Consider the following 25,140-nt stretch of genomic DNA (forward strand, 5'->3'; position numbering starts at 1 on the left):
GATCAAAAAGGAAACACAAGAATTGAACAACATATAAACCAACTAGATCCCGAAGGCATATATTGAACACTTTACCCACTAAAAAAAGAATACACATTCTTCTTAAGTGTGCATGAATCTCCAGGATAGACTATACCTTAGGTCACAAAACAAGTCTCAGTAATCCAAAAATACTGAAACACAAAATCAACTGGAGCTAAAGGGAGAAATGAAAAGTTCACAAATATGTGTAAATCAAACAATGCACACTTAAATGAACAGTGAGTTAAAGAAAAAAATCGCAAAGGAAATCAGTAAATACCTTGAGACAAATGAAAATGAAAATCCAATAGATGAAAGAATTTCAAATCAGAGACCTAATCTCAAAACTGGGAGAACTAGAAAAAGAAGAGCAAACTAAACCCAAAGTGAGCAAAAGGAAGGAAAGAATAAAAATGAAAGTGAAGATAAATGAAATTGAGAATTAAAAAACAGTACAAAGAATTTTAGCCATTTGTATTTCTTCTTTGGAGAAGTGTCTGTTTAAATCTTTTTCCCATTTTTTAAATGGGTTGTTTATCTTTTTATTTTCAAGATATAGGAGTTCTTTATATATGCAAGTTATAAGTTTCTTATCAGATATATGGTTGCCAAATATTTTCTCCCACTGTGTGGGCTCCCTTTTTACTTTCTTGACAAACTCCTTTGAGGTACAGAAGGCTTTAATTTTGAGGAAGTCCCATTTATTTATTCTTTTGCTGCTCGTGCTTTTGGTGTGATATTCATGAATCCATTTCCTATTACAAGGTCCTGTAGATGTTTCCCTACACTGCTTTCTAAGGTTTTTATGGTCTTGGCTCTTACATTTAGGTCTTTGATCCATCTTGAGTTGATCTTTGTATAAGGTGTGAGATGGTAATCCTCTTTCATTCTTCTACATATGGCTATCCAGTTCTCCAGGCACCATTTGTTGAATAGGCCACTCTCTCCCAGTTGAGAGGGTTTGGTGGCTTTATCGAATATTATGTGGCTATATATGTGAGGTTCTATATCAGCGCTTTCAATTCGATTCCATTGGTCTGTGTGTCTGTCCTTATGCCAATACCACGCTGTTTTCACCACTGTAGCTTTGTAGTATGTTTTGAAGTCAGGTAGTGTGATTCCTCCAATTTCATTTTTCTTTTTCAGTATGTCTTTGGCTATTCGGGGTCTCTTTCCTTTCCAAATAAATTTCATAGTTAGTTTTTCTAGTTCCTTAAAGAAGACTGTGTTGATTTTTATTGGGATTGCATTGAATGTGTAGATCAGTTTTGGTAGGATACACATCTTAATAATATTCAGTCTTCCTATCCATGAACAAGGAATATTCTTCCATTTATTTAGGTCTTCTTTGATTTCCTTGAACAGACTTGTATAGTTCTCGGTGTATAAGTTTTTTACCTCTTTAGTTAAATTTATTCCTAAGTATTTGATTTTTTTATTTACTATTGTGAATGGTATTTGTTTCTTGATTTCCTCCTAATCTTGCTCATTATTGGTGTACAGAAATGCTACTGATTTTTGCGCATTGATCTTATAACCTGCGACTTTACTGAACTCATTTATGAGTTCTAGAAGCTTTGTTTTAGATCTCTCAGGGTTTTCTATGTATAGGATCATATCATCTGCAAATAATGAAATTTTGACTTCTTCCTTTCCAATTTGAATGCCTTTTATATCTGGTTCTTACCTCAGTGCTCGAGCAAGTACTTCTAAGACAATGTTAAATAGGAGCGGAGACAATGGGCATCCTTGTCTTGTTCCTGAGTTTAGAGGGAAGGATTTTAGGATTTCTCCATTGTAAACAATGTTGGCTGTAGGTTTTTCATATATACTCTTTATCATGTTCAAAAAATTTCCTTGTATTCCGATCTTTTGAAGTGTTTTTATCAAGAAAGGGTGCTGTATTTTGTCAAATGCTTTTTCTGCATCTATAGATATAATCATGTGATTTTTTTCCTTCACTCTGTTTATATGGTGTATTACACCCATAAGATTGGCAGCTATGGAAAAAACCAGAAGAATACAAATGCTGGAGAGGATGTGAAGAAAGGGGAACACTCATCCACTGCTGGTGGGAATGCAGAAGGATCCAACCATTCTGGAGGACAGTATGGAGGTTTCTCAAAAAACTAGCCATAGATTTGCCATATGACCCAGCAATACCACTGCTGGGTATATACCCAGCAGAACTGAAAACAAGGACACAAACCGATATATGTACACCAATGTTCATAGCAGCATTGTTCACTATTGCCAAAAGTTGGAATCAACCCAAATGCCCGTCAACAGATGAGTGGATCAATAAAATGTGGTATATACACACAATGGAATACTACTCGGCTATAAGAACAAATGCACTACAAACACATGTGATAACATGGATGAATCTTGAGAACCTTATGTTGAGTGAAGCAACCCAGGCATTAAAGGACAAATACTACATGACCTCAATGATATGAAATAAGCAAGCTGCCTCAGAGAGCAAGAGACTGAATGATAGGCTTACAGGAAATCGGGGGGTGGAGGAAGGAAGTGAGCCGACGTCTGCAGGGGTGGAATTTCTGACGAGCTGGTGGTAAGTATGAACACAAAGAAGAGATAAAATGGGGGCAAGGGGTTGCCTTTGGGAGGGGCTTTGCGGGTTTGAGGGTGGCTGGGGATGGGCGGATGAGTAATATTGCCCAAAAGTGGGGGGAGGGAGGGGTAGCATACGAACATAGGAGAGTGTCAGGTGTTGGTGGAGAGTGAAATGCTGAGAAAATCATACCAAAATATAATTAAGAGGGTTACCTGTTTAGAATGCTCGGAGGGGATGGTCCAATGCGGGACAGGCTCCTGGGGAATGTCTGAATGCTCATTTTGCCAGAGTGGGTGGCACCATTGGGTAGAGACCCAAGTAGTGAGAATGGGAGTGGACCCACATCCTGGGGAGGACTAATGCCATCAAATAGAGGGAACTGTATCTCTCGAGAGAAAGGGTGGCTCCCAGGGCATTGGGGCAGTTGAGCAAATTAGGCCCTGAACACTATTCCAACTATCTCTGGACGTGGCTCCTCGGGAAACGGAGGTTGGCTGTCACCATGGGCACCAAGGTGGATGGGAAAATGGATGTTAAATGTGTGGAACCAAGGTAAATGGGGGGTAAGAGAGGAGTTTCGCAGGAGTACACAAGGATGGATATAAAACATGTAATATTACACGATAACATATAGGAGACAACAGACTGATAATGTAAACCATAATGTAAAACATAGGGTAACTAAAAAATTAGAAAACTGTGTATCCTAAAGTATGCACCACAATGTAAGCACAGATGTCACCTTGTTTGAAAGCTATTGTCTCAGACTCTGTACATCAATTTAAGTAAATATGATGTGAATAGGGTGTAAGAGTATCGCTGTGGAAGGGAAAAGGTTTTGTGATGGATGTGTGGGAGTGCTGTATATTATATATATGAATTGCTGTGGTCTAGGGCTCTTGTTAAGAGAAGTTCAATAATTAGGGGGAAAAAAAGAAAAAAAGAAAAAGATAGGATGTAGAATTTTTTCCAGGTCAACACGTATTCTATATCTAACCTTTAAACCCATTGCTATATGCCATTTAGCTAGTAAGGGATCCTGACGTTATATTGGGCTTCAATTTTCAGGAAGTTCTGGATCACAGAGTGGTTCAACAATGGCAATGGAGGAATACTGGTATAGGATACTATTGACAGGTGATATATGGCTGACAGGGAGCTATACAAGAAATATGTCCAGGGTGCATGGTAATGTTTGGATATACTCATAGTGGCAACAATTAAAAACTACAGCTGGGGGGGTACTGGGTTCCTGGCCGGTGGTGCTCTGTCGTGGTCCCTAGGGGAGCAGCAACAGTCTCCCAGATGCAGCAGCAAGGACCAGGAAGGAATGAGGGTCCAACAGTGAGCCCCTGACGCTAATGACTATGCTTGTGAGCTGATATGCCTGAAATAAGAACAAGGCCTAGAGCAGCATTGTGCCTGGGAATTTCCTCCTGACAGCCTTCATGTTACTCAAATGTGGCCAGTCTCGAAGCCAAACTCAGCATGTAAATGCAATGCCTTCCCCCCAGCATGGGACATGACACCCAGGGATGAGCCTCCCTGGCACCGAGGGATCACTATCAACTACCAACTGATGATGCAACTGGAAAATGACCTGGAAAGGAAGGTTCAATGTGGATCAGCAGAATATCCCTGTCTACATAAAATAACATGACTTTAAAATGCTGTTTGACCTAATGTAAGGGGGAAATGGAAAGGAGAAATGAGTTTATATGGCTACGAGTCTCTAAAAAAAAAGAGTCTGGAGGCTGTCAGAAGGATTGCCCTTATGCACAACTGAGCAGAGTATAAGAGACAGATAAAGTAGATACAACCCCCAGGTATTGGTTCCTTTGAGGGCTAAAGAGATCCATGGGTGTTATGGTCATGGCAGATGGGGTTAACTGCCATATCAGATGGCCCTTCTTTGGAGCTGGTGTTTATGCATGATGAATCTGGACTCAGATGGGATCTCTCTTCATAAGACTTTCATGCTACTGTGCTGGAGTTGTAGTTGGTGTTGGGGTTTAAGATATATTTAGGGGATCTGAATCTCTGGACTGACAATGTGATAGCCAGGCCCTGAGCCTCAACAGACTCCAGCACCTACAATCTGATTTACTGGACTCATCTCACTCAGCTAAGATGGAGTTGAAGAAGGACAACCACCACACCATGGAGCCTAGAGTGCCTACAACTGAAAGCGGAAGGATTGCATCCAGTATCCATGTGGAATCTGAGCCTCCTCTTGACATAGAGGTGCAATGGACACAACCAATCCAATGTCCACAGAGAAAAGGTGGCATTGGAGTGGGAAAAGTGGACATGGTGGCTAATGGGTATGGGGAATGGCAGGAAGAGACAAGATGTGGAGGCGTCTTAGGGACTTGGAGCTGCCCTGGATGGTGCTTCAGGGGCAATCACCGGACATTGTAAATCCTCACAGGGCCCACTGGATGGAATGGGGGAGAGTATGGGCCATGATGTGGACCATTGACCATGAGGTGCAGAGGTGCCCAGAGATGTACTTACCAAATGCAATGGATGTGTCATGATGATGGGAATGAGTGTTGCTGGGGGGGGAGTGGTGGGGTGAGGGTGGTGGGGTTGAAGGGGTCCTCATATATATATATTTTTTAATGTAATATTTTTACAGAATCAATAATAAAAAAATAAATTAAAAAAAAAAGAATTTTAAAAGTTGGTTCTCTGAAAATATTAATAAAATTTACAAACCTTTAGTGAGTATATTAATCAGCCAAAGGGGTGCTGATGTAAAGTACCAGAAATTGGTTGATTTTTATAAAGAGTATTTTTTTGGGGTAGGTGCTTACAGATACCAGGCCATAAAACATAAGTTACTTCCTTCACCAAAGTCTGTTTTCACATGTTGGAGCAAGATGGCTGCTGACGTTTGTGATGGTTCAGGCTTCCTGGGTTTCTATGTTTCTGGGGCTTGCTTTTCTCTGGGTTCAAGGTTCCTTTCTTCCTGGGGCTTGCTTCTCTTCCTCTGTAAGCTTACTTGCCGGGGCTCAGTCTTCATCATCAAACTACAATATTAGAACTCCAACATCAGAAATACTCAACTTTGTTCTTTGCCATGCCTAATCATAACTCAATCATGACCATATACAGATCAGATTGCAAGCATAATCCAATATCTATTTTTGGAATTCATAACCATACCAAACTGCTACAGTGAGTCTGATGAAGAAAAAAAGTGCAAATATTAATAATTAAATCAGAAATGAAAAGGGCAGATTACTACTGACCTCACTGAAATGAAAAGGACTGTAAGAGGATACTATATGAACACATCTGCAACAACACATTAGATAATCGAGATGAAATGGACAAATTCCTAGAAACACACAAACTACCTACACTGATTTAAGAAGAAATAGAAGAGCTCAACAAACCAATAACTATTAAAGAGAATGAATAAGTAATTAAAATCCTACCAACCAAGAAGATTTCAGGCCCAGATAGCTTTATAGGGAGTTTTACAAACATTCCAAGAGGAATTAACATCAATCTTGCTCAAACGTTTCCAAAAAAACAGGAGTAAACACTCCTTAATTCATTCTATAAGACCAACATCACTCTTATACCAAAGGCAGATAAAGCCACCAGAAGAAAATAAAATTATAGACCAACAACTCTTATGAAATATAGATGCAAAAATCCTCAACAAAATATTAGCAAATTGAATCCAACAGAACATTAAAAGAATTATACACCATGATCAAGGGAGATTTATCCCAAGGATGCAAGGATAGTTAAACATAACAAAATCAATTAGTGTAATATACCACATTAACAGAATGAAGGGAAAATATTACATAATCATCTCACTTGAAGCAGAAAAGGCATTTAACAAAGTCCCGCACCCATTCTTGATAAAACCACTCAGAGATCATCATGGCAATGTAAGAAATCCCCTAGAAAAATCTCACCTCAGAATCAGCTAAGAAAAGGACAAATCCTACTTGCTTAAAACTCTGAAGGATGATAGAGACCAGAGAAGGACTCCACAAATGCTGCATTGGAGAAAAAGAAAAATAATCTCCAAGAACAGGTAGGAAATTTCTCTCCTTGACCAACCAGTCCATACCCCTCACCATCACTTGGTCCCATGCAGATTGGGAGTTATGCAGAGGTGGTATAGCCGGGGTCCTTCTACTCACAGATACAGAATATGGAGTCACTCACACCAACAAGTTTGAACCTCATGCATATCCAGGCATAGGGACCCAAGTTTTCAGAGACACAAGGTGGAACACAAGTCACTGAGCTATGCTGTTTGATGCATACAAAAGGACCCTAGGGGGGACAAGAGAGAGAGATGGAGACCACAGCAGAATTTCTGGCAAGAGGTGCACACATTCAATCCAGTTTCTGTTGGCTAGATCACCTAAACACAAAACAATTTTTCTAGCTTGACCCACCTTTCTGGATTGACCCATCTTTCTGGATTGACCCCATCTGGCTTCCCAGGGCAGATATCATAACAGGGAAGAAACCAGAGAGAGAAAACTCCCATGGGTGGGGGGAGAGGGGGAAGGCAAGGAAAACTGAACTGCTGTAAGACAGGAGGATCCCAGAACTGGAAAGTGTAAGGAAAATAAGCAACTGAATGAAGGAGATAATTTAAACAAATCATAGGAGTTGGGGAGAAAATTTTATGCAACAGAACAGATTAAGATTCCTGGAGAAGTAACAGAGGAATGGAAGCATTCTCCTGGAATTGAAACAATTGCACAAAAAAGTGCAACTTAAAAATTGTACCACATATCCAGAGCAAGAATCAAGGGCAGAAGAGCTGAGAAAATCTGAACAGTAAAACATGGGCTACTGTAAAGGTCCCAAATAAGGTGGAGCAAGCATCAAACAAGAGCCTTAACACAATGCAAATCAGAAATAACACCTTAGAAAAGAGGGGGAAACTGACCTTTAGCATTAACTCATCAAGTTAATCAGTTGCTCAGATATCAGCAAAAACTTACAAGCCATATTAAGAAACTGGAAGACACAACTCAGTCAATTGAACAAATTAAAACTTCAGAAGAGACACAGAATTTAGAACAACTAGTCAAAGAAGTTCAAGCAAAGCTCCTAAGTCAATTCAGAGATGAGAAAAATATAGATAGAAATAAATTAATAGTGGATATATAGCTAAAGGATATTAAGAAGACAAATGTAAACATGAAGAAGAATTTTAATTTAAAAAGAAGTGTAACAGAAATTATGGGGATGAAAAGCACAATAATGTATATTTAAAATACACTAGAGGGAAGTGGATTTGGCTCAACGTATAGAGTGTCCGCCTACCACATGGGAGGTCCAAGGTTCAAACCCAGCACCTCCTGAACCATGTGATGAGCTGGCCCACACGCAGTGCTGATGCATGCAATGAGTGCCATGCCACACAGGGTGTCTCCTGCATAGGAGAGCCACACACACAAGGAGTGTGCCCCTTAAGGAGAGCCACTGAGTGTGAAAAAAAGTGCAGCCTGCCCAGGAGTAGCGCTGCACACATGGAGAGCTGACGCAGCAAGATGACACAACTAAAAGAGACACCAATTGCTAGTGCTGCTGACAAGAATACAAGTGGACACAGAAGAACACACAGTGAAAGGACACAGAGAGCAGACAACTCAGGGGTAGGGCGGGGAAGAAGAGAGAAAAATAAAATAAAATAAAATACACTAGAGGCATACAACAGCAGATCTGAACAGAAAGAAGAAAGAATCAGCAAGTTAGAAGACAGGACAATAAAAATCATAGTTAGGAGAACAGATAGAAAAAAAGAATAGAAAAAAATTGAACCGTGTTTCAGGGATATGAGTTGTAGCATGAAATATACAACATATGCATCATGGGTGTCCCAGAAGGAGAAGGGAAAAGGGCCAAAAAAAAAAATTTGAGGAAGTAACAGCCAAAAATTTCCCAACTCTCATGAAAGTCATAAATATATATGTCTAAGAATCGCAAAGTACTCCAAACAGAACAAATGCTAACAGACCCACTCCAAGACACATGCTAATCAGAATGTCAAATGACAAAGGTAAAGAAAGAATTCTGAAAGTAGCAAGAGAAATGCAATTTATTACATACAGGGAATCCTCCAAAAGTGCTTACTTTTTTTTACTAGGAACATTGGAGGTGAAGACTGTGCTACAGTATCTTTAACGTATGAAAGAGAAAAACTGCCAGCCAAAGATTCTTTTTTTTTTTAAGATTTATTTATCCCCACCCCCCATTGTCTGCTCACTGTGTCCATTTGCGTGTGTTCTTCTGTGTCTGCTTATCTTCTCTTTAGGCAGCACAGGGAACTGACCCTGGGACCTTCCAAGTGGAAGAGAGGTACTCAAATTGTTGTGCCACCTCGGCTCCCTGGTCTGCTGCATTTCTTATTGTCTCTCCTCTGTGTCTCCTTTTGTTGCATCATCTTGCTGTGCCACCACTCCACTAGGTCCAGCTTGTCACATAGGCCAGCACTCTGCATGGGCCAGCTATCCACTCAGGCCAGCTCACTGCACAGGTCAGCTTTGCCTTCACCGGAGCCCCAGGAATTGAACCCTGGACCTCCCATGTGTAGATGGGAGCCCAACTGCTTAAGCCAAATCCACTTCCCCAAAGATTATTTATCCGGTGAAATTATACTTGAAAAATGAGGGAGAGTTTAAAATATTCACAGATAAACAGAAACAGAGAATTCATCAACAAGAAACCTGCCCTATGAGAATTACTAAAGGAAATTCTGCAGGTTGAAATAAAAAGATAAGAGAGACTGTCTGCCAAATGGATATAATGCAAAGTACCAGAAATCTGTTAGCTTTTATAAAGGGTATTTATTTGGGGTAAAAGCTTACATTTCCAAGGCAGTAAAATATCCTACTCAAGGCATCTTAAGAGGGCTTTCTCACCAAAGTCAGCTGCCATGTGTTAAAGTGAGATGGTAGGCAATCCCTGCCTGGTCTCTTCTTCCCCTCTGGGCTTCCTCTTCCTCCTGTGCTCCATTGTCCCACCTTCTTAAGACTTTGTGCTCAAATGATCCTGCAGTCCTCTCTCTCCTGGCATAGGGCTCATTTTTTTCTGGACCTTCTATATCAGTCTCAGCTGTTCTGTTCTCTACCCAAGGTTAGCTGCAAACTCTCTCTCCCCAGGGCCACAGTCACTCAGCCTTCTTTCTGTCACATGGCAGGAGGAAAAAATGACAGAGTTCTCTCTTCCTGTATTTCTGTCTGTCTGTGAGAGTGTCAGTTTATATCAGACCCAGCAAGGGGTGGGAAATCAGCCTGAGTCATGTCCACTGATGTAATGGAATCAAAAGCCCTAATCTTAATAGGTAATCTAATCATAGACACCTCAGCTGAATTAATGCAATCAAAGGGTACCACACCCAGAGGAATAGATTAGTTTACAAATGTAATCTTTAGTTTTTTGGGGACGCAAAATAATCTCAAACTGCCACTAAGGGGCTTGAACTAGTGTGAAGAAATAAAAATCTTCAGTAAAGGGAACTAAAAGTAGGGTAAATGCAAAACTCAGTGATACTGTACACTCAATATACAACTCCACTCTTTAACTTCTGTAAAAGACAGAATACAAATGAACAGAAGAAAGTCATATTTCCTGGTAATGGACATGCAAAATATAAAGTAGTAAAATGGGACAAAAACAACATAAAGAGGATAGACAGAGGGGTATGGGAGCAGAGAATATATATCCTATTGAATCTAAGTTGGTATCTTTTCAAATTAGTAGGTTATAGATGTAGGGTCAGTAATACAAATGCCAGAATAATCACAAGGAAAGTGTTTTTAAAATACACAGAAACAGAAATGAGAAAGGTATTAGGCAGATATATCACAAAGGATCAACAATACAAAAAAGAAGGTTGCAATAAAGAAATAGACCCAAAAAAAAGGCCTGACATATAAAAACCAAAGGATAAAATGGTTGAAGTAAATACTACCTTTCCAATAATAACACTAAACATTAATGGATTAAACTGCCCAATCAAAAGACACAGATTAACAGAATGAATTAAAAAAAAAACATGATCCAACTATATGTTGATTACAAGAGACTCAACTTAGGCCCAAAGACACAAATAGGATAAAACTGAAAGGATGGAAAAAGACAATGCATGCAAATTGAAACTAAAAAAGAGCTGGGGTAGACGTACTAATATTGGACAATATAGACCTTAAGTCAAAAGCTGTTACGAAAGACAAATAAGGACACTATATATTAATAAAAAGCTCAATATCCAAGGAAAAATAATAGTCATAATGATCTAACCACAGTGCCCCAAGATACATGAGGCAAACACTGGCAAAACTGAAGGGAGAAATATGGGCCTATAAATTAATAGTTGGAGACTCCACTCCACCACTATAATCAATACATAGAACATCTAGACAGAGAGCAGTAAGGAATGAGACAACTTGAACAATATGGTAAATGAACTAGGCCTAACAAACATGTACAGAATATTGCCCTGCATAACAGGAGGATATGCATTCTTCTCAAGTGCTCATGGATCAGTCTCCAAGAAACTTAATTTAAAAAGATTGAAATTGTACAAATCATCTTGTCTTCCAGTAATGGAAATGAAGTGGGAAATCAATAACAAGTAGAGAACTGGAAAATCACCAAATATCTGGAAGTTAAAGAACGCACTTTAAACCAAGCAATAGGCCAAAGAAGAACTTGCAAAGAAGATCAATAAATCCCTTTAAACAAAGGAAAACCAGAACACAAAATATCAGAATTTAGGAGATGTAGTGAAGGTAATGCTGAGAGGGAAATTTATAGCCCTAAATGCTTACATTAAAAAAGAAGAAAGAGCTAAAATCAAAGACCTAACTGCACACCTGGAAGAACTAGAAAATAACAACAAACAAAACCCAAAGCAAGTAAAAGGAAATAAAGCAGGGGGAGAGGGGGGGAGGGGAGGGATGAAATAGAGAACAACAAAAAAAGAAGACTACTAACAAAACCAAATTTGGTTCTTTGAAAACATTGATAAAATTGAGAAATCATTAGCTAGATTGACAAAAAAAAAAAAAAAATAGAGAAGATGCGAATAAATAAAATCAGAAATGAAGGGAGAACATTACTACTAGCCCCACAGAGACAAAAGGATCATAAGAGAATACTATGAACTCTGTGCCCTTAACCTGGTTATTGTGTGTCAGTTGTGTTGACAGCTTGCAAGTAAGCAAGCAAATATATTGCATTAAGCATTCAAACTATTATGTCAAATCTGATTTCGAGTGCTGAATTTACTTTCAATTTGATCTGCTTTTGGTTTATTATGACAATTACATTTACAGGACGGGGACTGTGGTGTTACCTACAAATCCTAATAGGAAGTCCTTCTTAAAGAAAAGCAGAGCATGAGTGAAACTCCTGGAAGGAGCAATCAGAGGAAGGGAGAGGAGCAGAGTCTGGTGGGCTAAAAATCTTAAGACTGTTTAGCCTGAAAAGATGGAAAATGAAAGGGTGAATAATCGTGACTCTCAAATCAAGAGTTAGTTCACAAAATGCTAGAAGTAAGGAAGGTGTGGAGAAGTGAAAAGGGGGAAATTTAACATTTTGAACATTCATTTAGGACAAAACAATGTTTTCCATAGTAATTGGTTCAACTAATTAATTTCCTCAATACTTGCCCTTCTTCATGACTCTGCCCTTCTTCATGACCAGGTTGTAAACCCCCTCCCCTGCAATGTGGCTAAAATTACAAACAGGTTCATAGGAGATAAAACCATATCAAGGATTGTTCTGTTGTTTTTGTTCTTTTTAACTGGAATGTCTCCTGAAACACAAACGCACGCATTCTCCTACCTAAAGCATGATTTTTCCTTCAGTCCTCCTTAGCAAATATTTTTCCTCAAGAAACAAGAAACCCTAAGGAAGAGACAGAAGCCCCACAAAGAATATATCCAAGAAGCTGTAGTCTTTGGTGACCACAGGCACCTTCTTAAAAAAAATGTGCTGAGAAGGAAGGGCAGATATTTGATGGAATTAATCAAAGGAGAAATCTATTACCATGGAGAAGGGAAAGGGATCCAGTTATGTTAGTAAAATGAGTAGGAAACAATGAAGTACACGTAGTGGGTGGGGAGGAAAATCCCCTGTGCACAGGGTAGTTTGGAAGAAGTTGGGAGGGATTGTAAGATGTACCAATGGGTGAAATCAGGAGGTGATGGTCTGAGGATTGTGCCAAGCCCTTCTGAATCCCACAGATGTACACTGCCCACTGTCTTGGGAGTAAGTGGTCCAGATAAATAAGGTGACTCTGCACCCACACTTCCTCACAAGTTGCACTTGGGAAGGAAACCCAGGTTTGGAAAATGGTATAGCACATTCTCCAGTGGTTTCTGTGACTTGGTATGGGGTATGAGCAATTGTCCTTTGGGTTCTGTATACCTATCTTTGCCACCACATGGATAGCACCCAAAGTTGTCAGGGTAGCTAACAAAGGAGATCCCACAATGTACTTCCTTTACATCAAGAGTTTTATGTATATTAGGAACGTGCCTACTATGTGTTATTCTATTATTCAGTAGTCAGCACAGGAGAAGCCAAGAAATTACAACATTTAGTCATAGAATGTCCACTCATTTATTGAATCAGTCATTCATTTGACATTCAACAAATAAGTTAAAGCACCTACCAGATGTTTACCCACTAAAAGGAAAATCACCAGTGGTTCTTGCCTGAGATATGAGCATCAGGGATGGTGTGGCCTCAAGGATGCTCTGAAGTCAAATTTAGGAAAGTGAATCCAGCTGGGACACTAACGTCAGTCAAGGTACCAGTAGGACCTGAGGGTCGCTGAGCAATCAGGAAAGTCAAGTGCAGCTGAGCAGGGGTTTGTCTGGACCTACATCCTGAGATTGACTTGGCAGAAGGATGGAATGGACATTTGTGTTTTAACAAGGTGGTCTTCAAAATTTTTCAGTCTGGGATAATTTTTCTTAGCAAAAGAACCTACAGATTACCTGCCTCAACTCCTCTCACCTGGCATCTCTAGGAAGAAAACCCCAAGAACACATAAAACAATGAGAAATGTGGGTTTTTTCCCTCAATGTTCTTAACATATTATTGATTACAATATATAGCATTTGATAAAGTTATAAATTCCAAAAATAGATATAGGATTATGTTTGTAACCTGGTCTGTACCTGGTCATGATTAAATTTTTATTAGGGCTTTGACTGGGCCGTGTCAGTAGGGTGTTGAGTCCCCACCCCTTGGTGGTGGAGACTCACAGATAAAAGGCATGGCAAAGGACAGAGTTGGAGGTTTTTGATGTAGGAGTTTTGATGCTGGAGTTTGATGCTGAAGTCTTAAACTGGAGCCCTGGGAAGAGAGGAACCCTTCAAATACCTCAGAGCTAAAAAACAAAATCAACAAGATTGCATGAAAGTGATTACGGTAGTATCTAATTTATAGGGACTGTAGTAAATTTAAACATTAGACCATTTGGATATAGTCTGGGCTGAAGTTTAACTTAGCTTAATTGACCCCTTGAAAAGATACCAAATAAAGCTCAGATGCCATCACCTGACACTCAGCACCTCCCAACCATCTGGCCTCAGCCTACCTTGGAAGCTTTATTTCCATATGCCATAAGTACCAACATGACAGCACCATTCACTTGGCTGAACACACACCCCACACTATCCTTCTCCAGGCTTCTGTTCTCCAACACAAACATGCTCACTGTATTCTGGTAGAAATCCAAGCCCATCCAAAGCTCAACCCATTCTATAAAGATTTTTCTATGCTCCACACCCAGACAAGTTTCTTCTTCCTCAAAATTTCTTATATTTCATTCCTTGAGTTTGTCCTTAACATGTTATAGTCAGGCTGTCTAGCCTTGGATCTCCACCACTCACCAGGTGGGTAGATGGAAGTTACTTAACCTTTCTGAGTCTCAGTTTCCTCATACATAACATGAAAATAGTAACAGACACTTAAAGAGTTTTGTGATGATTAAATGAGCTAATACATGTAAGCCCTGGCAGAAGCATATTAAGTGCTCCATAAATGCTATCATCATTATCACCATCATCATCATCATCAATGCTTTCTACCAAATTATAAAACCTTAAGGACTTAAATGTATCTCTCTCACATTTTAATTCCCCTAATTGCTTAGTACAGTTCCCTGGAATGGGACGTGCTCAGTGGTGTACTGTAAATGTTTACCAACCCTCTTAGGCTGATTTGTAGCAATGGCCAATTTCCTTGGTACCAATATGCCCATAATGCCAATTTCAAGCTACCAACATCATGCCACTGAAGGCAGACTTAGGAAGGGCTATGCACAATCAACTCTTGTGAGCAGTAAAATAAACTCCAGGCCATCACTAGACTTACTCAGTAAGTACTTAGGAAACTGAAAATGGAATCATATCGTAAGTGATTTTGAATGATGACCAGCCAAGAGTCAGGTGCTGGCTGCTCTAAGTAGTATTCACTGTTACTAGTACTATCTGTAAAGTGATCAGGTTTCTCTCCTAACCAAGAATTTTACCTTGTCATCTCTCAGATGTCACTGCTACCAACTTAAAGAAAAAAATTCTACATGAGGTTTAGCTATAAACCTTGTCACTTTAGCATACATGTGAACTGGATGCATCAATTTAAAAAATTAGAGACATGGTATTTACCAGTAAAATGTGTACTGTGTATTAATAAACCAATAACACTTAGTAACTAATAAATGAAATGAATATGAATCACTGAAGAAACCACAATGCATTAGAATATTATCTAATTTTTAATTAACTTAATCAGTTATCTTGAAGATCAATTGCCTTTCTCTTTTACAGGCTCATGGCCTTGTTGGTCACGGCTGGTCCAGCGTCAACCCCCTCTAGATCCTAGTCCAGCCCTACTTCTGCTTCTCTTCCGAGGTAAGCTGCCTTCAGCCACTTCATCCGCCTGCCAAGCAGGGTGTCCTGGCCTGCTCTCTCCCTCTGTGTCTCTCCCTGAACTCTTCCTGTCCCTTGTAATAATATTCAGGTAATATATACACTTTTCAGCCTCATAAAGTTAGCCTTTAAGCTGACTAAAATCTTTATTTTCCTTGACCCTCAAAATCAGCCATAGCTTTGGTTGCTATGACTGAGCAATCAGTTCTGTTCAGACTGAGCAGAAGTATTACATATTTTTTTCTCATCTCTGTTTTAAATTGCTCAGGCTTTCATTGTGTATCTCTCTTAGCCTCTACTTCATTCAACCTTTCTCAGTCAGTGTGTGTGTGTAAGCGTGTGCATCTCAATCAGACTGCCTCCTTTAGCATGAGCTGTACTTAAAATAAAAAGCTTATTTCAGCTAATGCTTCATTAACTCCTTCCCTCCCTCCAAGAGAAAGTCTGCATACTTTGGGAAGAATTAGTCATGCTCGGCCTGCATGCCACATGGATCTCCTCGTTCTTCCCACACGCTCCAGACACTTCCACCAAAGCACCTTTCACTTCTCAACCCCAATGGGAATGGCCCATCCCACTTCTTCCCTTGAAGGCACATGTATTTTCTACATCCAACACACAGGCAGCCAAGACTACAAAAAAAAAAAACTTACCAATTTAACCAAATACAACAAAATGTCCATGTAACTGAAGTTCTGATCAGAGGCATTTAATAAGGATGGTGCATATTATGTCAATGGTTTATTGTTCTAGCATCAAGTGACATTCATCAGTGGGTCATTCTACAAATTATTAAATCTCATCAAGGAAGCTTCTACACTCTTGCTTTCCTTGGCAGAAATAAATCCATTGTTAATATATGCATGGAGACAAATTAACTCTTCTCCCTCAAGATAATTTCTGTCTGGGAAAACTCAATCACAACATATATCATTCAGATACTTTAAAACTATTGTCTTATTTTAGCAGTCATTAAAGGCATTTTCTTAAATTGATGAATTCTGGAGTCTGTACCCAAGCAGGAGTAATAGTAGAATGATCTTATAAAAAAGGACAAAATGTCTTTTAAAATACCTTGACAAGGGAGGATCCAGGTTTTGTGGGACCATATAATTTGGAAGGTCCTGTTTAAGAAGATAAAACAATTGTAGATATGAAATTAACTACAAAGGAGAGTAATTATTTAAAAGGGGTATATGTGAGTGAGGAATCTTGGCCTTTAAGTTTCATTAGCTTCACAGTAAATCCACCTCGCCCCTTGTTTTTTGTAGGAGCAAGTCTCTGCTGGATGTTTTCTATGTGCTAAATCCTTTACATGGAATAGCTCACTTAATCCTCACCCCGCCCTTCTGAGAAAGGTACTCACTCCAGCCTCATTTTATAAATGAGGAGACTGAGGCCAAAAAAGGTTAAGCAACTTACCCAAGCTCACACCGCCTGGGAGGGCAGAGCCACCACCCAACTCCTGCGCCCTGTGCTTGGCCTCCACACAACACTGCCTCCTAAGACCGAAGGAATATTGTTAGTATTACATCTACCATTTCTCAATACCAGTTTACTTTATCCCGGCCTACATTTCCTACGAAAGAGGCACAGAAGTAAAAGTGTTTATTTTACAGTGAACACAAATTTGGACCTTGAAGTTGCACAGTGGATACTCCATCATTAGGTCTTATATTTTCATCCTCAATTGCTCAAATTCAATTCTTCCAAACAAAATGAGCTTCTTCATCAGTCATGGCCAAATGGGTTTCAAGTGGATAAAAGTTATAGCTGCTGGCTGTGGGGTTCTCCAAATCACTAAGTTCAGATCATTTCGAATGTCAAACTGGCACTTAACAGGCAACAGCTGAGAATCTGACTTGATTTTATTTTGGAGTAAAATCCTTTCCAAGCTGAGGTATTATTCTATAATTCCTCACATTACCTAGAAGTGTCATCAAATAGAAAATAAAGATATTTTTCACAACTTTAAGTAATTCAGAAATATTGGGGCTAATCCTTCTAATGTGTAAGGCTCAGGAATAAAGTTGTTCTCTTCCAATGGGGGCATTAACTTTCTTAGGACCCAGAAGCCATAAGGGTGTAGTGAAATAGGTAATTTAATAAGTGGCTTTTAAGAGGCAGAAAGAGTTAATATATCTAACAATTCACCACCAAATGCCACTCAAAACTTTAAAATTAAAGCCAAAAAGAACTGTGCTAGCATGAGTTAAGCTAATTGAGAGACTTTACCATGCTTCACATACAACACCGCACACATATGTGCTCACAAGCACACACACATACGTGTGTAGACTACAACAGAAAGACTGCTTTCTTACCACAAAGAAGAGAGAGTTCCAAGATTGGTCTGTCAAATGATATCCCAACTTTGAAATCAATGTAAAAACAGCTTAACTGTTTAACACTTAAGATCTTATTTGTTGTAATGAAAGTCAGTAATTGTGAATAAAATAAATTGAAGGAGAAAAGTGCTGTCTTCCTAAGTGCTGGTTGGTAATTAGACCTAAAAAAAAAAAGTCCTAGACAAACTGAGCACCCCACTGCCTTAGTTATCTCTTTTTGGCAACACACTTTTCTAACTATAACATAGAGACGTGCACCATGGAACAGTGTGATACACCGAGGAAAAGCTTGAAGGGATTGACAAAGAACCCAAGGCCAGGCTCATGTAAGCTTTTTGAACTGGACAGACCCTAAATGCATAGAATCTCAGTCACATCACTTGCCATTTGGTATAGGATGGATGATTTGGGGAGCTATAAAAGGGTATTATTTTTTCAAGAACCCAAAGGACCTTCTTGGAGATCACATAATCTCTCTGAGCATTACTTTTATTTCTCCTTCCTTTCTTCATTCAATAAATGTTTATTAAACACCTATATGCCAGACACTGAGCTAGGGAGTCTATATAGACTGCCTCTAATCTTTCACTGTGTTTTTCATCCTTTTGTCCTCAGAACCCACAACAGCACCTGACACACGTGACTCAAGTTACCATCATCGTCATCATCAGCATCATCAATCTATCATCCTTGTTATTGGCAGACAGGTTTCCAGGTGGCATGTGGATCAACGTTTTTTAGAGGTATGCTCCAGTAACGCTTATTATGGAGCCTGCAAGTCCTACTCATGGCAGTTGTCAATCACCAAAGTGATAGTTTGGAGGGGAGTAGGACAGAGTGACTGAGCCAGTCATGGCTTCTTCTCTCACAATCCTCCACACTGGTGACAAAAGCTTGTTATCTTGAAGCTAAAGTGACTTACATCAGTTAACAGTTAGGCAAATTATTTGTTTTTAATCCACAAATCATTTATTTTGAGTTTGAACATGTTAATGAAACACACACACACACATCCCCAGTTATTCTCCAGCCCTGTATCCAATTAAGCCTCAAGTTCAGCTCTAGTATCAACAGTTGGACCAACCCAGATGGACAATGGCATAAAAAAGATTTTGATGATCCACAAGTAAATGATTAATTCACTCAAAATCCATTCATAGAACATTTATGGAATTGCAGTCTGTAGGCAGTGAAAAGATGAGAAAGCAAGATTTGGGTGGGCCAGAAGCTGTGCTAGAAGCTGGGTGAGACAAAGCAACCTAAGCCCTAGCCTTCCCTTGAGAATCTTAATGTATGTTTGGGGATAATTACGAATAATCAAAAGTTCCTATGATGGAGGAAGGGAAACTAATGTATTGAAGACCTACTACATTTTCCCCATACTGTCTCACTATAAGTCAGTATTCTAGGAAAATTATATTCTTCTCTTTTTATTCAAACTTCATTCTGTTCTTCTCAATTTCTTTATACCCAGAATACAATTACCCCATTTTCTGTAACCAAATATCCCCCTGAGGGCAGCTGAATGTAACTATCAATCTATAATGTGGTGTTCTTGCTCACTAAACAGTCTCCCTGGAATGACCTCTGGTGAGTCCTTTTCCAAGCTCATGGCCAAGCAGGCAAATGCACTGCTGTGTTTTCTGAATGCTCTGTGTAACCCTACTGGGCTATGAGAAGCAACATGATTATCCCGTGCATCAGCTGGCTCAGATTTGGGCGAAGGGGCATTACAGGAGGCAGAACATCCATTTCAGTCATTAATTCCTAACTGTAACTGCCCATCTGCAAAGAGGAAACATAAAAGTATCCCACTCCACACTTCCATATCACTCAGAATGCTCCTGTTCTCTTCTGTCTTTTCTGCTCATTACTTACATTTCAGTAGTAGCTTAAGGTATGAGGAGGAGGAAAAACCCTCACCTTTTACTATTTCCTTATCTAGGGTACTGTTCATCCTATAGATCCAAAGAGCAATTTCCTTTAAACTCTTTTTTATGTTCATTTCCTTCACAAGGGCAATTTTAGTGAGAAGGTATTGAATGATATTGGAATGACCAGGCTCCATTCCTGAGCTCAGGTTAGTGAGTGAGAGCCTCATTTTGATTAGATGAATTGGTGTTTGTGATGACCGGTTGCCCAAGAGTGAAGATATTGGCCACAAATGGGCTAAGACTATTTCTGGTTTCATCATACTTCCAGTCTTAACAGGCAAATTATTTTTGTCTTCCTCACCAGAAACCCACTGTCTGAGCCTTTAAGGGAGGTTTGCATATTTCACAGCATGTGTTTCTGAGTCCAATTACAAGAGGAGATTTAATTAAGAACATGATTGCTTTAACTATGACACCTTCAAGGGCTCCTCCATGCCAGGCACTGTTTTAGGCACTGTTTTACATTCATGACTCATTTAATCTTCATTACAGCCTCTTGTGGTTTTTTGGCTTCATGCCATACTTTACAGATGAGGAAACTAACTCTCAGACTACCTGGAGGCCAGGGACGATGGCCAGGGGCCTATGGTAACAACTGCCAATCCCAACAAGAAGTCCTTCTGATAAGGCAGGGAGCTAGGGGAGCTAGGGAAAGTCCTAAGAACAGCTGTTAGTGAGAGAGAGAGGGTGGAGAGCTTCGTGGGTTAAATCTTAAGCTTGTTAGCCTGGAAAAAATGGGGAATGAAAGAGAATGATAGGCTACAAAATCATGAAAAGAAGGGAGAATATAAAAATAGATTTGCTCACAAAATGTCGGACTGGGAGTGGGAATGTAAGGAGAAGTGAAAAGAGATAATGAACCAGATGGAATCACCTAAGAAGAGAATCTAGAGAAAAAGGTGAAGGCCAAACTCAGGTTTAGAGGCAGGTCAAGCAGGTGACACATCTACTAGCCAAATTTTTTATTGATTCCCAACCAGGTATCTAGCTTCCTGCTAAGCTCTTTCACATATATGATTTCATCTGATCCTAATAGCAGCATCTCCAGGAAAGGTGTTGGATTTTTTTTAAGGAGGTACCAGGGATTGAACCCTGGACTTCATACATGGGAAGCAGGCACTCAACCACTGAGCTACAACCACTTCCCAGGGTTAGATTTTTATGCACTTGTTCTTCTGCTTAATAATTTAAATTCAGTGCTGTGACTACTTTCCACAGGAATAGCTAGGTTAATTTCATGTTTTCAAAATGCCCCCAACTTCATGGTCATGGTCACTCTGTTGAGTTTACCTATATCGCTGGTCTCCTTTATTTCTCTAGTTGAATTTGCAATAACTGTCACTTTGAGCAATTGTGTTTATCCAGATTCTTTCTTCTCCTTTTTAAAGAACCCACCATTGGTCTCCTCATCTTGCAGAAATCTAGGGTTTCAAAAAAAAGAAAAATCAAACCATAAGGCCAAGTAATATGGATGGAGCTAAAAGGTGTTGTTGTTTTTTAAAGTTAGAAAAACTGACTGCAGTTATTTAATAAGATGGTATTTAGCTATGATAAACTAAGTTTCTTTACTTCGGTCAAAAAAAATATTGTAGATGTAAAGGAAGGGAGAGGAATATCTTTATCCTATTGAAAAAAACTTAGAAATTTGGTCACCAGTAAGTCCAAAAGGAATGTCCAGTGTAATATCAATGTGACTTAGGTCTCATTAGCAGCTACTAAACTCTGCACAAATCAGAGCCTACTCCATACCTCTCCTCATATGAATAAGTCTTTCACTTTTAGGAGCTATGCCTAGAAGAACAAGCTATACCTTGCTTGAGTCAAGTGACCATATAGAGAAAACATTCAAGCTGTGTCATGTGAATTGTGATTCAAGTTAATGGGAATATTTAGATTTAAAAATTGAGAGGGGAGGTGGGGCAAGATAGCGTCTGAGTGAATGCACCTTATAATCTCTCCTGCAAAGAAGCGACTGAGTAGGGTTGGAATCCTCCTGGACCAGGCTGTTTTGGGTGTTTGCAGGGCAGGAGGTGTCTGTACGTTGATTTGGTGGGATGGTGACACAGGAGTAGAATTTTGGGTCTCTTTCACGGAGGTCAGGGTTGAGCATGGGACCCTTTCCCCTGGGGCTGGCGGCCTGGTGGTGGTGATTCCTGGAGGCTTTGCTGTGCTGGGGAGTTCCCAAGCCCTGAGCGGGCTGTTTTGAGGGCTTGCGGTGTGGGAGGTGTCTGGAATTCGATTTGGTGAGACAGTGACAGAGGAGATTTTTGCGAGAGGTGGAATTTTGGATTTCTGACTAGGAGGTCAGAGGTTCTGGCTGGAGCCCCTTCCCCTAGGGCTGGCGGCTGGCCCATGGCGATCCCTGGGATCTTTGTTGTGTGGGGTGTTCCAAAACCCTGAGCAGGCTGTTTCGGGGGCTGGAGCACGAGGTGTCTGGATGTTGATTTAGTGAGACAGTGACAGAAGAGATTCTTGCAAGAGATGGAACTTTCGGTTTCTGACGCTGAGGTCAGAAGTTCTAGGAGGAACCCTTCCACTTAGGGCTGGCAGCCCATCCACAGCAGTCCCTGAACTCTTTGTAGTGCAGTGGTTGCCCCAGTAGGCTGTTTTAGGGGCTTGCAGGGCAGGAGGTGTCTGGTTGTCGATTTGGTGAGACAATGACAGAAGAGATTCTTGTGAGAGGTGGAATTTTGGGTTTCTGACACAGAGGTCAGAGTTTGTGGGCAGGACCCCTCCCCCTAGGGCTGGCACCCAGCTGCGGGGATCCCTGAAGTCTGTGTTGCAGTGCTTCCAGGCCCCCTGTTAACCAGATACGTGGTTCCCAGGTCTGTGTCCCGTAAACCCTGGTGGCCCATGCTCCAGAGACTCACACACCTTGAGTCTGCAATATCACAGACTTCCCATCCCTGAATCCACTGTGCCCTGAGATCCATCTGAGGTTCTTGATTATCGTACCCCTTGGCATTTGTGTTTTTATTTCTTTTTTTTTTTTTTTTTTTTTGTCTTGGTTGCTAATATTGCATTATCTCCTGGTCTTTTCTCCCATTTTGTCCCCCAAGGTCCTATTTCCTTCATTTGGTTTTTTTTTCTCCTTTTCTTTTTCCTGCATGTCTCCCTCCCTTTTCTTCGCCTACCCCCTTTTTTTCTTTTCTTTTTTTCTTTTCTCTCTTTTTCTTCTTATTTTATTTTATTTTATTTATATAATAGGTGCTGCAGGGAGGGCTTCACATTTGCTCTGTTTCCCCAACCTCCATTTCCTCTTTTCTGTGTGAATTGATTTTGGCCACCTACACTATCCTCTTTCCCCCACGTCTTGCTATCCTCCATCATCTACTGTCTCTCTTACATTCCACCTCCCTTTCTTTGGGCCCCAAATTGTCTGACTTTTTATTTCTAAGACCTTTGTTCTGTTTTCTGTCTTTGATCCACTTTTGATATTATTGTCTTTCTTTTCTCTTTCCCTCTCTCATGAAAACACTGGCCTTTTAATTCATACTATATTCCTCCCCATATTCAGTTGACTATCTCATTATAGGTAGTCTACTTACTGCTATAACTCTACACAACTTACATGAGTCTAATAGCCATTCTCCCAGATCTCACATTGTTGCTCTGTTAACATTTATTACGAAAACTACTTTACACATTTTCTTTTCTTACTCATTTTGCTTTCCCTGGCCCTAATATTTTCCTTCAAAGTGAACTTAGCCAGCAACAAAAAAATAGAGTAAGAAGAACAAAGTGACAAAGAGAAGACATAATACTTATGCACGAACAATAACTAATTAATCCCCAAGACTAGACAAAGAAACTAAGGAACAGATTAAACCCGTCAAGATACAATGATTGAGACAGCAACAAAAAACTACAAACCAAACCAATAATCAGGAAAACATGGCTGAATTCAGTGAACAAACTGAAAACCAGGAAGGGGAGCAGAACATCGGACAAGTAATTAGAGATCTCAAAACATATATTAGAGACCAACTTAATGAAGTAAAGGAAGAGATTAACAATATGAAGAAAACACTTGGAGAGAAAATTGCAGACTTACATAAAAAGATAAAAGATATGATGGGGATGAACACGACAGTTCAAGAAATCAAAAATACACTCTCAGCAAATAGAAGCAGATTAGAAGAGGCAGAGAAGAGAATTAGTGACATGGAAGACAGTACATCTGAAATCAAACAGATAGTAGAATTGATCAATAAAAAGATAGAAAAAATCCAGCTAGGACTAAGGGACCTGAATGACAATGCAAAACACACAAACATATGTATTATAGGCATCGCAAAAGGAGAAGAGGAGGGAAAGGGGACAGAAGGGGTGTTGGAGGAAATAATGGCTGAAAACTTTCCAAATCTACTGAGAGAGATAGATGTACATGTCCAGGAAGCAAAACACACCCCAAACATCATAAATCCCAACAGGCCCACCCTAAGACATGTACTTGTCAAAATATCCAATGCTCAAGACAAAGAGAAAATTCTAAAAGCAGCAAGAGAAAAGAAAACCATCACATCCAAGGGAGGCTCCATAAGATTAAGTGTTGATTTCTCATCTGAAACCATGGAGGCAAGAAGGCAGTGGTATGATATAGTCAAGGTACTAAAAGAAAAAAATTTCCAACCAAGAATACTCTATCCAGTGAAACTAGCATTCAAAAATGATGGAGAGTTCAAAATATTCACAGATGAACAGGGACTGAAAGAGTATGCCAACAAGAACCTTGCCCTTCAAGAAATATGAAAGGGAGTTCTGCAGGAAGAAAGGAAAAAACAGGAGAGGCAGAGTTGGAGGAGAGTGTAAGAGCAACAAAAAAGACAAACAGAGAAGGAAAAAAACAAACAAAATATGATGAACACAAATGCAATCAAAATATGGCTAACATAAATAATTCCTTGAAAGTAATAACACTGAATGTCAATGGATTAAACTCACCTATCAAAAGATTCAGACTGGGACATTGGATAAGGAAATATGACCCATCTATATCCTGTCTACAAGAAACACATCTTAGACCGAGGGATTCATGGAGGTTGAAAGTGAATGGTTGGAAAACAATCTTATAAGCAAACAATAACCAAAAAAAGGCAAGAGTAGCTATATTAATGTCAGACAAAATAGACTTTAAATGCGAAACAATTGTGAGAGACAAAGAAGGCTACTACATATTAGTGAAAGGGACAATCTCTCAAAAAGAATGAACAATCATAAATATTTATGTTCCTAGCAAGGGCGCCTCCAAATATGTGAGGCAAACACTGGAAAAACTAAGTGAAAGAATAGATGCCTCTACAATTATAGTGGGA

The sequence above is a fragment of the Dasypus novemcinctus genome, chromosome 3 (genome assembly GCF_030445035.2).
Source record: "Dasypus novemcinctus isolate mDasNov1 chromosome 3, mDasNov1.1.hap2, whole genome shotgun sequence".
Lineage (NCBI taxonomy): Eukaryota > Metazoa > Chordata > Mammalia > Cingulata > Dasypodidae > Dasypus > Dasypus novemcinctus.